General features: G+C 40.5%; 1 protein-coding gene across 2 annotated transcripts in view; it reads right to left on the bottom strand.

Moving 5' to 3' along the window:
* Nucleotides 1–12145, bottom strand: part of EPHA7 (EPH receptor A7) — a 183129-nt gene that overhangs the window by 155206 nt on the left and 15778 nt on the right. The window lies entirely within an intron of this gene.

Consider the following 12145-nt stretch of genomic DNA (forward strand, 5'->3'; position numbering starts at 1 on the left):
TCCAAAGAGGAATTTGCCAATATGGTAGCCAGCAAGGTCAGTTTCTTGAGACCATCATTTATTACCTTGGAAGTGAAAGACTCCACTACTGCTAGCTCCTTGACCCAGTGAAAAGCCACCATAGCCACCCACCCGGAATTGGTGGTAGAGGCCCGTGATGCTTTAACTGACAACTCAAAGCTACATCTGACAGCAAATACTACCCACTTGCTACACGTATTCATGGGTCCACCTTCAGCAGCTGAAGGAATTGCAGCAGAAGACGACAGAACCCATACAGGTGTATCAACAGTGGCTTAATCAGTCCCTGTAGAAAAAATGCCTTGAATGGACCTGCAGCTTCTTCCATATGGGTCTCCATTTCTGGGGCCAACTGTAGAATACAAATGGCCTTGGACAGAAGCTTGGAAAAAACTTCAGCAGGAAAACTTTCATCCTCGAGCAAATCTTGATCTGTCATTTCCTCGCTAGACAGTTCACTGTTTTCTTTGGGGGAATTCACAGATGGTCCTGACCTGATAATCACAAAAGGTCCCTTCTCCCTCCACACTTTTTTGCCTTACCTGTGAGATTTAGGAGTGGGAAAGCACCAAGACTGTCACCCTTATCCATGGGGGTAGGGGTTCTGCACTTACACTGCTCACCTTTAGGAGGTGGAGAGAGATTGTGAGAGGAGCAGCTTGTCTCTGTGACACTAAAAACTGAAGATTAAGAGGTAATTGAGTCATGATGCTTTCTGGGACACTAGCAACTGTAACAACTCCTGAAGGAGTGTTTCTCATGCTTTCTACAACTCTTATGGTGCCTGGGAGGAGACAATGCATGTAATCTTCACTTTGGGTCTTTGAATCCTTCTTTTCCTCTACTCCCTTAGGCACGACACCCCTAATCCACCAGAGGACCTGAGACTGTATCTGATCCCCCGACAAATCAGGGAGAGAGAAATGGGAACTAATGATGGAGACTCCCAACTCCACATCAGACAGAGAGGCATCCTGTGCACGGCCGCAGTAGGGTGGCCTACCATCTTTGGAGATCTGCAATCAGCAGATATACCTGGCTATGTAGGAATCATGTCTCTGCAACCTGGAAGAAAGATCCAGCAGTAGCACACCAATGCATTTGATCTCTTCCTAGTGTGCTCTGCTCACACTCAACTGAACCCACCGTATCCAAACAAGAGGTGGGAACAGAAGGCCATTACTTGTAAGTAGCGAATAAAGCCACTCTGGATCTCTTCTTCACCCAATGAAGTGGTATATGCCTCACAAGTTTCCTCTGCCAGCCCTCAAGTGAAACAAGGGAATCAAAAAAGTGCTCTCAGAAGTGCCTGCAGATTGCTGGAGTTGTGCCACGACAAAAAGAGACAATTCCACTGACAGCAGAATCCTGCAGAAGCAGCTGCCTCACTCCCATCACTGCAGCTGCTGTCTGGGGCATGCCCTGCTGGGAAAACAAAAGGATCAAGGGCCTGTGCCCACCATGCTTTAGGGTGGCCCACTCCAAGTTCCAATCAATTCAGGGAGAAAGGAAAGCTGCTGCTTCTACCCTGCCCCTTGAAGGGCCCTGGAGAGGGAGAACGTGTGTGTGTGTGTGTTGTGACTTTAATCACCTACACTGAGGGTTGAACAGAGAGAGTACATTCTTGCTGGTCCTTTTGGAACTTTTCAGTGGCTTTCAACACCATCGATCATAGTGTCCTTCTGGGATGGCTGGTCAAGTTGGGGATTCGGGGCACAGTCTTGTGGTGGTTCCACTCCTTTGTGACTCACAGATGGCGATACTGGTGGACTCCTGTTTGGCACCTTGACAATTAGGGTGTGGGCTGCAGCAGGGTTCTATACATGTTATTTAATATCTACATGAAACAACTTGGAAAGGTCATCCAGGGATATGGAGATTGGTGTCTGGAATAAAAATAGAAGTGGAAGCCCTCAGCTTCAAGTCAAAAGTTAAGAAACACTTCCTTGGGTCTGGGAAATACCTCCAGGAGAAATGCAACATCAGGCTTAAATTCCTGCAGTTTGCCTAAAAAATTATACTGAAACCATTAAAATTTACATAAATTATTCAAAAGAAACTTAATTTCCCATTTTTAGTTTAGGAACCCAGGATGAGCTTTATTGCAGTTTAGGAACTTTAGGGACCAAGTATGAGCCCTGCGACACTGTAGATATGAATGTAGTGCAAATGGTGAATTAATCAGATTCCTCATGTTCAAATGGACATCACAAAGCTGTGCATTTCTACCCATTCTCTCTAAGCAGTGTCCAGTCAAGCAAGAGAATCTGTGTGCCCTTGTTGCCAAACACAAGTTATCTTCCTTGCTGGATAAGGGCAACAAAGTTTGATTATGTAATCCTTAGCAATCTAATTGGACAAGATACTGTTCAGCATCAGACAAGAGAGTAATTAAAGGAGTACACAAGCTATGTCACCATGGAAACTAGGCATTCCGGTCAACTCTACCTTTTCTGAGCATTTCCCAATGCATTTTTGACCAAGGAGCACTTTATAATAAAAGTTAGCCAGGTAGGTAGGCACGCTGGGGGAGGGGGCCAAAACCTTGTCTCTAGCAAGCAGGCAGGGATCACCAAGGCTGCTGAGCAAGCTCCCAGGCTCTTTGCTGCTGTTCTGGCATGGCTGCAGCATTTGGATTCAGCCTCTAAGAGTTGTTCCAATTTTCTACAGACAATGAGTTCCTTTATGGCAGCTTGGTTTTCTTTCAGATTTGCTACCCCTCCGCTGACCTTCCTTTCCTTTCTCCTTACCCAAAGAGACAAACTCTTGCTTTACTTTTGTTGAATGCAGCAGTGTTACCTTGTTAGTCTCCTGTTCACTACAAGCTGTCTGCTTAATGTAAAACAGGAACTGGCTAGGATTTAGGTTTCTTATCTCTCTTAACCCAAGCTCAGAAGCACTCCTTTTTCTCCTTTTCCTCATTTGTACCTACACTTTGAACTCCAAACCACCAGCCTCCCTTTCAGTTAGCTGTAGCAAAAGGTTGAAGTTGGCCCCAGAGTAAGGGAAGTAGCCCCTCAATGGGGCTACTTGATTCTGGTACAGCTGTGGAGCCGGCACAGAACTAAAGACTCCCATGGCAGGTGGCGCGGCCCAATGCAGGGTTCAAGATCTGGTGGAGCTGAGCTCTACCAGTCCCACCACCCACCACACCTCCTCCCCACCTCTTCCCATGCCCCGACTCACCTCTCCACTGTGCAACAGTCTGGGTAACTGCCATGTGACAGAATGCAGGCTCAGTGCCTGAGTTGGCCCCAGCACGGGCTCATACTGGGCTAGCTCTGATGCTGGGCCCGCAGTAAGGGCTCGCAAACGTGCCTTTCGGCACATTTGTAGCAGTACACGCCAGCAGTAAGGGCTCAGGTTCAGGCCCTTAGATCCTATTCTCATGTAAGCGACCATAGGAATGCAACTTAAATATACTTCAGATCTCTCCCCTGAGAAGTAATCTTGTGTAAACATTTGGTTTAATATTGATTTTATTTATTAACGTTAAGAGGTAAGGTTAATAGTGTGCTAGCCATCTCTGTTTGAAATATGAAGGAAGATGGAATTTTGAGAGAGAGGGTGTCAAGTGGACTTCCATGGGAGACATGTCCACCTGTCAGATTTATTATCTGTTGTGTAAATCCTGTTATTCAAGTTTATATGGGGATAAGTGAGGCTACAGGGAAGAACTTTGCACATGATCAGATTCTGTTTTACCATACTCATGCTGGCCACTAATGGTTGGTTATTAATACCAGCCACTCTTTGAGGACTCCTGGATAACCTGATAAGTGACAAGCAGAAAATTAAGTCTTTTCTCTTCAGTAACAAACACAACAAAATGTACATGACTAAGTGCAAATAAGAGGCAGAAATGAGTACAAGGATTAAGTCTCTGATGACAGAATATTTGATCCATAACAGAAGAGGCTGGGTTGAAATTTGATATCTCACTTAAGAATTTAGACATGTTAAGCCTCAGGATGTCAAGCTTACAGGTGGAATACAGTCATAAATCCCACCAGATAGTTAATTATTAGCTTGCAGAATGGAATGCTGGATTGTTTTATGTTAGAAAAATCTTTCTTAAAAGAATGTGTATCCTTCATACAGTGCACAAACAATCTTGCAGTTCAGTTTCTAAACATGGCAGTGTTTTTTAATGATAATGTGACATATTAAAGTACTTGGTCTTTGCTGCAGCAACTTCTTTTGTCCTGGATAGTCACTGAAGGAAAAAAGAAAAAAAAAAAGCAAATGGTCTCTGCATTTTGCCCTAGGAGGCAGAAGGAAGACGTAGAGCCTATAAATTAGGTTTAATGGGCTGCAACTTTATTAGATTAAGAATCAGATCTTGCTGAGAGGATCTTTGAGCTTATGCTACATTGATTTCATGTGCTCAAGTTACCTAAGCAGCTTGTTTGTGTAGATTCTCCAAGAATGTCGTCCATCAATCAACCACAATATTCTTCTAGACTCCATTTTTTGACAGGCAACAAGCAGTATGACATCTACTGAATTTTAATGAATAATGAACGCTACTGCCTTTTCTTAAATGTATTGTGGGTATCCCATCTGAAAACGTGAAACCCATATGATGCCACAACTGCTAGTATATGCAATCTACCTGCCAAGTACCAGATCAAAATTTATGGCTCCTTCAACCTTCAATTGTGGTTTCAAATATTCCAAGGGTAATAACGCCTACTACGGCATCACTGATCAGGTGCAAAGCTACCTGGACAAGATATCTACACACACGTCAGCAGAGTGCTTATAATCCAAACTGGTAGCCTACCACCTGTCAGCCACAGCAAGCTAAATCCACAATTGTGCTCTTCTCCCACACCAGGAAATAGAGTATCAGATTGCATCTGTGCATTTTTACTTAAGTGGGCTGTGAATCAGAACTTTAATAATATAAAGTCAATAGGGCTAGTGGTATGATTAAAGTTAAACAGATGGGGCTGCCTACATTCCTTCAGAATGCATTTTCAGTGTCTGGACCTTGGGAATTATATAAACATTAGGATATGCTTGTTGAACACAAAATCACTACTATCCTTACAGCACGAGCAATATAAATGATGCTTTACATTGTAAACAAAAGAGACAGACTCCTATCCCTAGGAGCTTACAATTTAAATTTTGACTATCAAAGACACAAGGAAAAAGAAAGGTAAATTTACCAAAAGGATGATGATGAGATTAAAGCACTGATACAGGTCCTTAACACTGAATGAACATAACACCTGAACATTGTTTCATATATAGAGGAGAAAGTCCTACTTAGTAAAAAGTGTACTAAGGCTGCAAAGTTATACACACTTGCCTGAAGCAAGCCCCACTAAACTCAGTGGGACCGATTTTTGAGCAAAAAAGCATAGGGTTCCACTAATAGTGACTAGTATCAAGTAATAAACAACTGAGGAAGGAAACTGATTTGTATTATCCTAGGCTAGGTTATACAAGGAATTTTATACAAGGAATGAGTGGGTAAGTTTGAAGTGGTTTGTTCTGCAGTGTCATGAGGGTCAAACAATTCTAAGTTACAAGAACATTTTTCTAACCTGGCACAAAAAAAAGAATGAAATAAATTTGTGCCTGTATCCAAGTAGGAATAATCAAGAACAATTCTTTGGAGAGGAAAGGACTGATGACAATACCAGTGTTAAATGTTTGTCTTTGTTAAATAGCTTTCATGATCCTTCAATCCCAAATCATTTTTAGAATACAGCTATTTATCAATCATATATTCAGAATAACCATTATAACTTTTGTTTGCTATCAGTTCCTATGGAATAAGAGCAATCTTAATACTGTCAAGATATTCTTATACAGTAGTACCATTTGCATGGGCTCCTATTTCTGTACCCAAATGTTTAGGATAGTTTCTGGATTCGTCAAACAAATTGTTACAAACACCATCAGCCCCACCCAAAAAATTACAAGAAATCCATGCACATGAACTGCCTTATATATAATCCCCATCCTCACTGTAACATTCACCCAAGTCTTGAGCTATGTTTAAATGTCTTTTGAGTTAGCTGAACATGGGTATCCAAACCCAGAAGTAGCATCCGTTGTAATAAATGACTAATTGTCCACAACCATTACTGGATCAAGGCCTATAGCTGCAAAGAAATTCTTTGGAGCTCAAATGAGCACAAGGAGCTCTACCCAAGTAGGAGTGCTCCATTCCAACAACAAGTAATATTTTTTGCACACAGTGAAAAATGAACTGAAATTGTATGGCCTTGGCTTATCTGGAGCCTGATGACTGTGCCAGAGCAATAGTTTGGTGTGCAGAGAACAGACTAAGAATATTACTGCAGGGTGGGAGATGATGCTTGGAGAAAAGCTAGAGGGCACTGTACAATGGCAGCAGTGGTACTGAGTGTCAGCAGGAACACAGAGTGTAAGCATGACAAATGGTTAATGCATATTCTCCATACTACCACCAACCAAGACAAGTTAATGGCACTTAGGACCGAATTCTATCTAGCGTCAGCCTGTGTGATGCAGGGACACTGGCACAGACTCCACTGCATTGCACAGGCTGGTTGGAAGAGGCAAATAAATAAAAATTTTTATTTGGTTCCTCCTTGGGTCCTTCATTGGGGACCACACCCTGGTCCCCAATAGGCCTACTCAGACTTATACCAGCTATTTTGCTAGTATAAATTTGTTAGGTTAAATTCTTTAGCTTATTAGGCTAAAACGGGAGCACAGGATAATGCGGATGCTGCTGCCACTGTGATCCCCACTCCCAGTTCAACACCTGCCTCCCCCGCCCACCACCTTCCCTGAGCTGATGGCTAGTCTACAGCCTGCCACTGATGAGACATGAATTACTGGCTGCTGCACTGCTGGCTGCAGCTGCAGGGATGGCAGCCTATGAGATCCACCTGCATATTGCATAGATAGGACCTGCCATGCAGTTCAATGTGCTTCTTGTCTCTGCCAAAAAATATTGTTGGCTAGTATCAGGGTTTCCTCCTCAGTCAACATTCATCAACACTGCCACTGTATCAGAGTCTTCCTGCTATGCACACTGCTGATTTGACTAGATCACCCAACAGAGTTGAACCAACACAACTCCCACCCACCCCCAAAAAGCAGAGTAGTTAATTTCTCAGGTTTGCAAAATATTCATTGATGCTACACTTTGAGCATGTGGCTCTGATGTGCACTATTGTGATCTGCATATACTCTGACCATCTTGTTACTTCAATTTAATGAAATGACATCTCAAAGAACTTTCATATAGCTTACAACAGATGGCTACTTCAAACATTTCAATTTACAAAATTTATTGAAATCACACATTTGAGTTTTTAAAATCTTTGCATTTCATCCATCTTTCATGTTGGCTTCAGTTTAGTCTGGTAAAAAAAAATTTTTTAAAAAAGATCCAGAAGAAAGATTTTAAAAACACAAATTCAAATGCTTAATGAAAAGAAGGTTTATGTCAAATAAAAATAGTTGAAATTCCTGAAAAACAGTAAGTACGAATACTTACTGAAAGTCACTTAGTGAAATTCCATTTTCTCTACTGTAGCACATTTATTTGAAACAGTTTAATTCATAACATTTCAGGCTTGATGACTACTTGTAAACGTTCTATGAACATCTTATTGGTTTTAATCAACTAGGCTACCATTCTAGTTTGGGGCTTGCACAATGGAGAAAAAACATTAAGACCATGTATTATTAATGCTAAAAGTGAGGGAGCAATAATTGATTTTTTACACTATAGTCTTAAGTGGCAATAAATATAAGAGTAGCTTCAGGCCCAGATAAAGATCAAAGAGCATGCAATTTCCATGGTTTCTCAGGTAAAAGGAGGCTCATTTTAGAATTCCTGTGCTAATCAATACAAATGGACTGACAGCTGGGTGAAAGTGAGTGCATGATTTCATCTTCCACTGGTACATGTGGTTTGGAATGTTTCGGCCAATCATGCAAATATTCATCACATAAATCTTTTATCTTCCACTGCGGTTTCATGGATGGAATGCTTAGAGAGTACTGCCTGATTTTTTCCAAGTTCCCCCCACCCCACTCTGCAAATCTTCTCCTTTCACCTTGCTTGTGAATGTTCGTGTACTGCCATTTCTTATTCCTGTTGTACCTTCACTATTTTTTTTAAATACATACAGAGGCAGACCCTGAAGCATAAATGTATAACTGCATCTGCAATGCTCCTAGGAACATATATGAACTTACCAGAATTCTGCAACAATGTAATAATGACATTAGTTCACCTGAATATGAAAATCCTTGCTCTTCCCATATCTGTTCTTGCACAATAGACTCTACCTTATGCAAACTTCCCATTTCTCTCAATTTCAGGGCATAAATGTTTCTCATCATAAAAACAAAAACAGCTTAAAAAAACACAACCCATTTCTAGTCATTCCTCTTTATACGCTGTTAAAAAAGACCCTGCTGTGATTTGGAACAGACATTCTTTAAAATGTATTTCTGCACCTGGTGGGGACTACAACAAATTACAAAACACAGATTCTAGTATAGTAAATGCACAGAGTGGATGCTTCTCTCCCAGTCACTGAAGTTTCTATACCCTGATTAACTTCTAGATTTCTAGAGTAAAAGTTGGATAGGATCAGACCCTAAGTGTTTTACATGTCTCAGTAATCTGTACAACAGCTGCAAGGTAGGTCTTGAGGATTAGAGAATAAACATGCAATTCAAGGAGGAACAATAGCTTAGTGGTACAGCTCATACTTTACATACAGAAGGTCCCAGGTTCAGTTCATGACGTCTGCCCACAGGACAGAGAAACATTTCTGTTTGTAACACTGGAAAGCCAATACAAATTGGTGTTGACAGTACCAAATTAGGTGGGCCCGGATTCTTACCAAGGAGAAGAAACTTGCCTAACGTTGTGCTTCATAGAGAAATATTTGCCTCCAAGTGTCCAGAAAAGGGAATAAAATACTTCTGAGTGATTTCAATATTAAATCTGAGTGGCATGAAAAACACAGATCAATCCCTACACTAACATGGAACAATGTATTACAAGAGAAACACAGGATTCCCAGTGTCATATTTTTCTCATAACACTAATGAAGGGAAGTTTACACTTGCAAGAGAGAACTGTTGACTAGAATTAGGATGCTTAGCCCTTCCCCTACCTACTGATTTTCTTCTTACAAATGGCCCGTGACTGGTACTATTGTAAGGATCCAAGACAAGAAGCAAGTTCAGATAGGAAAAAAAAACAGCTCAAGACACAGGCTAGAAAAAAAAACCTTACACAAGAGTGGTTAAGCAACCTCCTACCTGCCTAGTGATTTTTATGCCAATAAAGGTCGTACTGAGTACTGAGTACTGCCTAGTGATCCAACTCGAAAAACACACAACCATACAGTCCAGAACACTGGAATGTCACATTGCACTGCCCACTGTACAGCAGAGAACTCAAGAGTTAACACATAGTCATGTAATGGAAAAACTATTGTAATATTCTCCCATGTTTTGGATGATTATTTTCATGGTGTTACAAAGCTGCTAAAATGGAAGAATGGATCAATTTTGCTTGCACTGGAAGTATGAATTTTCAGACACAATGCCAAATTAATTTTCATATATATTTCATGCACACTGAGAAGCACTTCCTACCACATGAAATATTATATCGTTGTGTGTGAGCAAATGGATATTATTTCCCTTTTTAAATAACACAGAACATATGGAATATGGATTATATCAGCACTTCTCAAAATTTCCCCACCCACAAAACCCCTCATTCATTTTTACGTAAATGCTTCTTTTTCTTAAGACAAAGCTTACATGAGAATTTAACCAGTGAGAAAAATTCAAAGTAGACATTGCTTTAACAGCATGCTGGAACAGCATTAGGAAGCGCCCTATTTTTTGTGTTTCCATAAAGGGAGTGTGAAGGGCCCCAGTCTCTACAGAGAGAGCAGATTAAGGAGGAAGATGGGTTTAATCTACTCTTCCATGCCATATTCTTGCTAAATGTTGATGCCTAAAAAGGATTATATAAATTTTGCCTCTTGGAAAACATATCTGGGGTTGGAAAGGGAACTTTCAGTAGGACTATAACATGGGGGGAGGTTAAACTCCCAAATACCCTACAGTATGGTTCCAATCCATATCAGCACACTCCATGAATATTATTTGTAAAAGAAACAGTGAGAAGAGTCCCAATCACAAGATTCTGACACAAGCTTAAAGTCACATCTAATCTGGCACAAAGTTTTCTTTTACAGTTTTCCCACAAGTCTGAATTAATTTCTTTACTGCAGGAGCAGAGGCATATGCACAGAAGTACTCCAAAAGGAACTTATATTTTAAATGATTGATCAAAAACTAGACGACAAATCAACAAAAAAGTCTTTAAACTTGTTGACATCAGGAGCTTATACAGATTTGGTTATGCAAATAGCTAAATCCTAAAGGATCACTTAAAACAACAAATCATGCAGTAGATGTAAGATAGAATGTCTGTAAATTGTCTCCATGAGTTGTGCTGTGAAGGGAAAAAAGCAAGGGAAAATTGGTGGTCATGCTATGCATTTTATTACTAACTTATTTCTGTTGGCAAAAGTAGTGATTTTACCTTCACTGTATTAAGGATATCTGACAGTGTTTTAGAAGTAGAATAGAAAAATGTGTATATAGTATTTAGGCCACACTCCTAAGCACACGTGCGCATAAGTAACTTCTTTAATAGGACTTTTTGTTTTTTACATAAGCATTCCAATCCACAAGTTGAACTTGCACAACAACAGGCTTCTGTGTGCAAATTACTTTCAAGACTGAGAGCCCAGAAAAGAGGAAAAATACTGGAAATTTTGTATTCTACATCCTCTCATTCAGCATCCTCTCAAACGTCAATTGTTGGTGGTGAATCAGGTCCACTCACAGTACAATCAGGAATTCATTTCTGGAAGCTGGAGTAGACAGACGTAATTCAGACTTTATCCTCCGCCCCAGAAACAGGTGATTAGTACTAAAAGCAACCGTGCCTAACTTCTGTGCAGCCCTGGGCACACAGAGATCATACTGTACTTAAGTATCAATGGAGCAGAGCCAATGCACTCAGGATTGGAGTGCCAGAATCTGGACTGCAAGCAATAGGAATGTACATTTTGATAGTACATTTAGGTTAATATTCAATAATCCATTCAAAGTAATTGCACGATGGAGATGGCTGAAAGGCCCCTTACAGTCATGGGCTAAGGACTCACATACAAGTTCTGCTTGGTATGCTACAAAGCCATAAAGTAAAACACATACACCGCAACTGGATTGATGTCACTATGTTCAGTGACAGTTTCTATCAAGTGAGAATATTACTCTTTCAGCTGTATTATAAGTTGCTATATGGTTGATCATTAATGCTTTCACAGCAGAAAATTCTAACTAGTATCAGACTGGTGCAGCTGACTAAAGACATTTTAAGTCACTCCATGTCTTCCCAACATCGAAAAGCTTACAGTTTTAATGGAATTTAGCCTATCATTTCCCAGACTTCCACAAAAAATACATCACTGAAGTATGGACCAAGGATTTTTTTTGAAACTTTTACCAGGATTTCTGAAGGGAAGGGACAGAAAAGAAAAACCAAAGGATAATATAAAATTGGATCACTTCCAACATAGGATATTTTCTTAACAGTTGCTTTGGAAACAGGCCAGACATGAGAAGTGTTCATGCAAAATGAACACAGAGCTAGCTACACTCAAGTGCAAGTTATCATTTAATGCCATTGTCAACATCTAAAATTAAGAGGCCTATAATTTACTTAAATTCCAATTACCAAAACACTGGTCTCTTCCAACAAACATTAGTTTTAAACTTTACTCCAATTCTTCTGAAAGACAAATGAAGTTTGCATTATTATCATTAACTGCTCTGCTCCCCCTTAAGCCAACTAAAGGCCCAATACTATCCCTTTTCCAGCACTGATGCAACCATGCCAACAGGGCATGTGCTACATCCTGCGATAGGGAGGAAATCATGGAGACCTCCTCAAGGTAAGGAAAGGGAATGCTTATTCCCTTACCTTGGAGCTGCATTGGTGCTGGAAAGGTTGGATAGGATTAGAATCCAAATTTTTTTTAAGGACAGTGGACAGAAT

This window comes from Tiliqua scincoides, chromosome 1 (assembly GCF_035046505.1).
Source record: "Tiliqua scincoides isolate rTilSci1 chromosome 1, rTilSci1.hap2, whole genome shotgun sequence".
NCBI lineage: Eukaryota > Metazoa > Chordata > Lepidosauria > Squamata > Scincidae > Tiliqua > Tiliqua scincoides.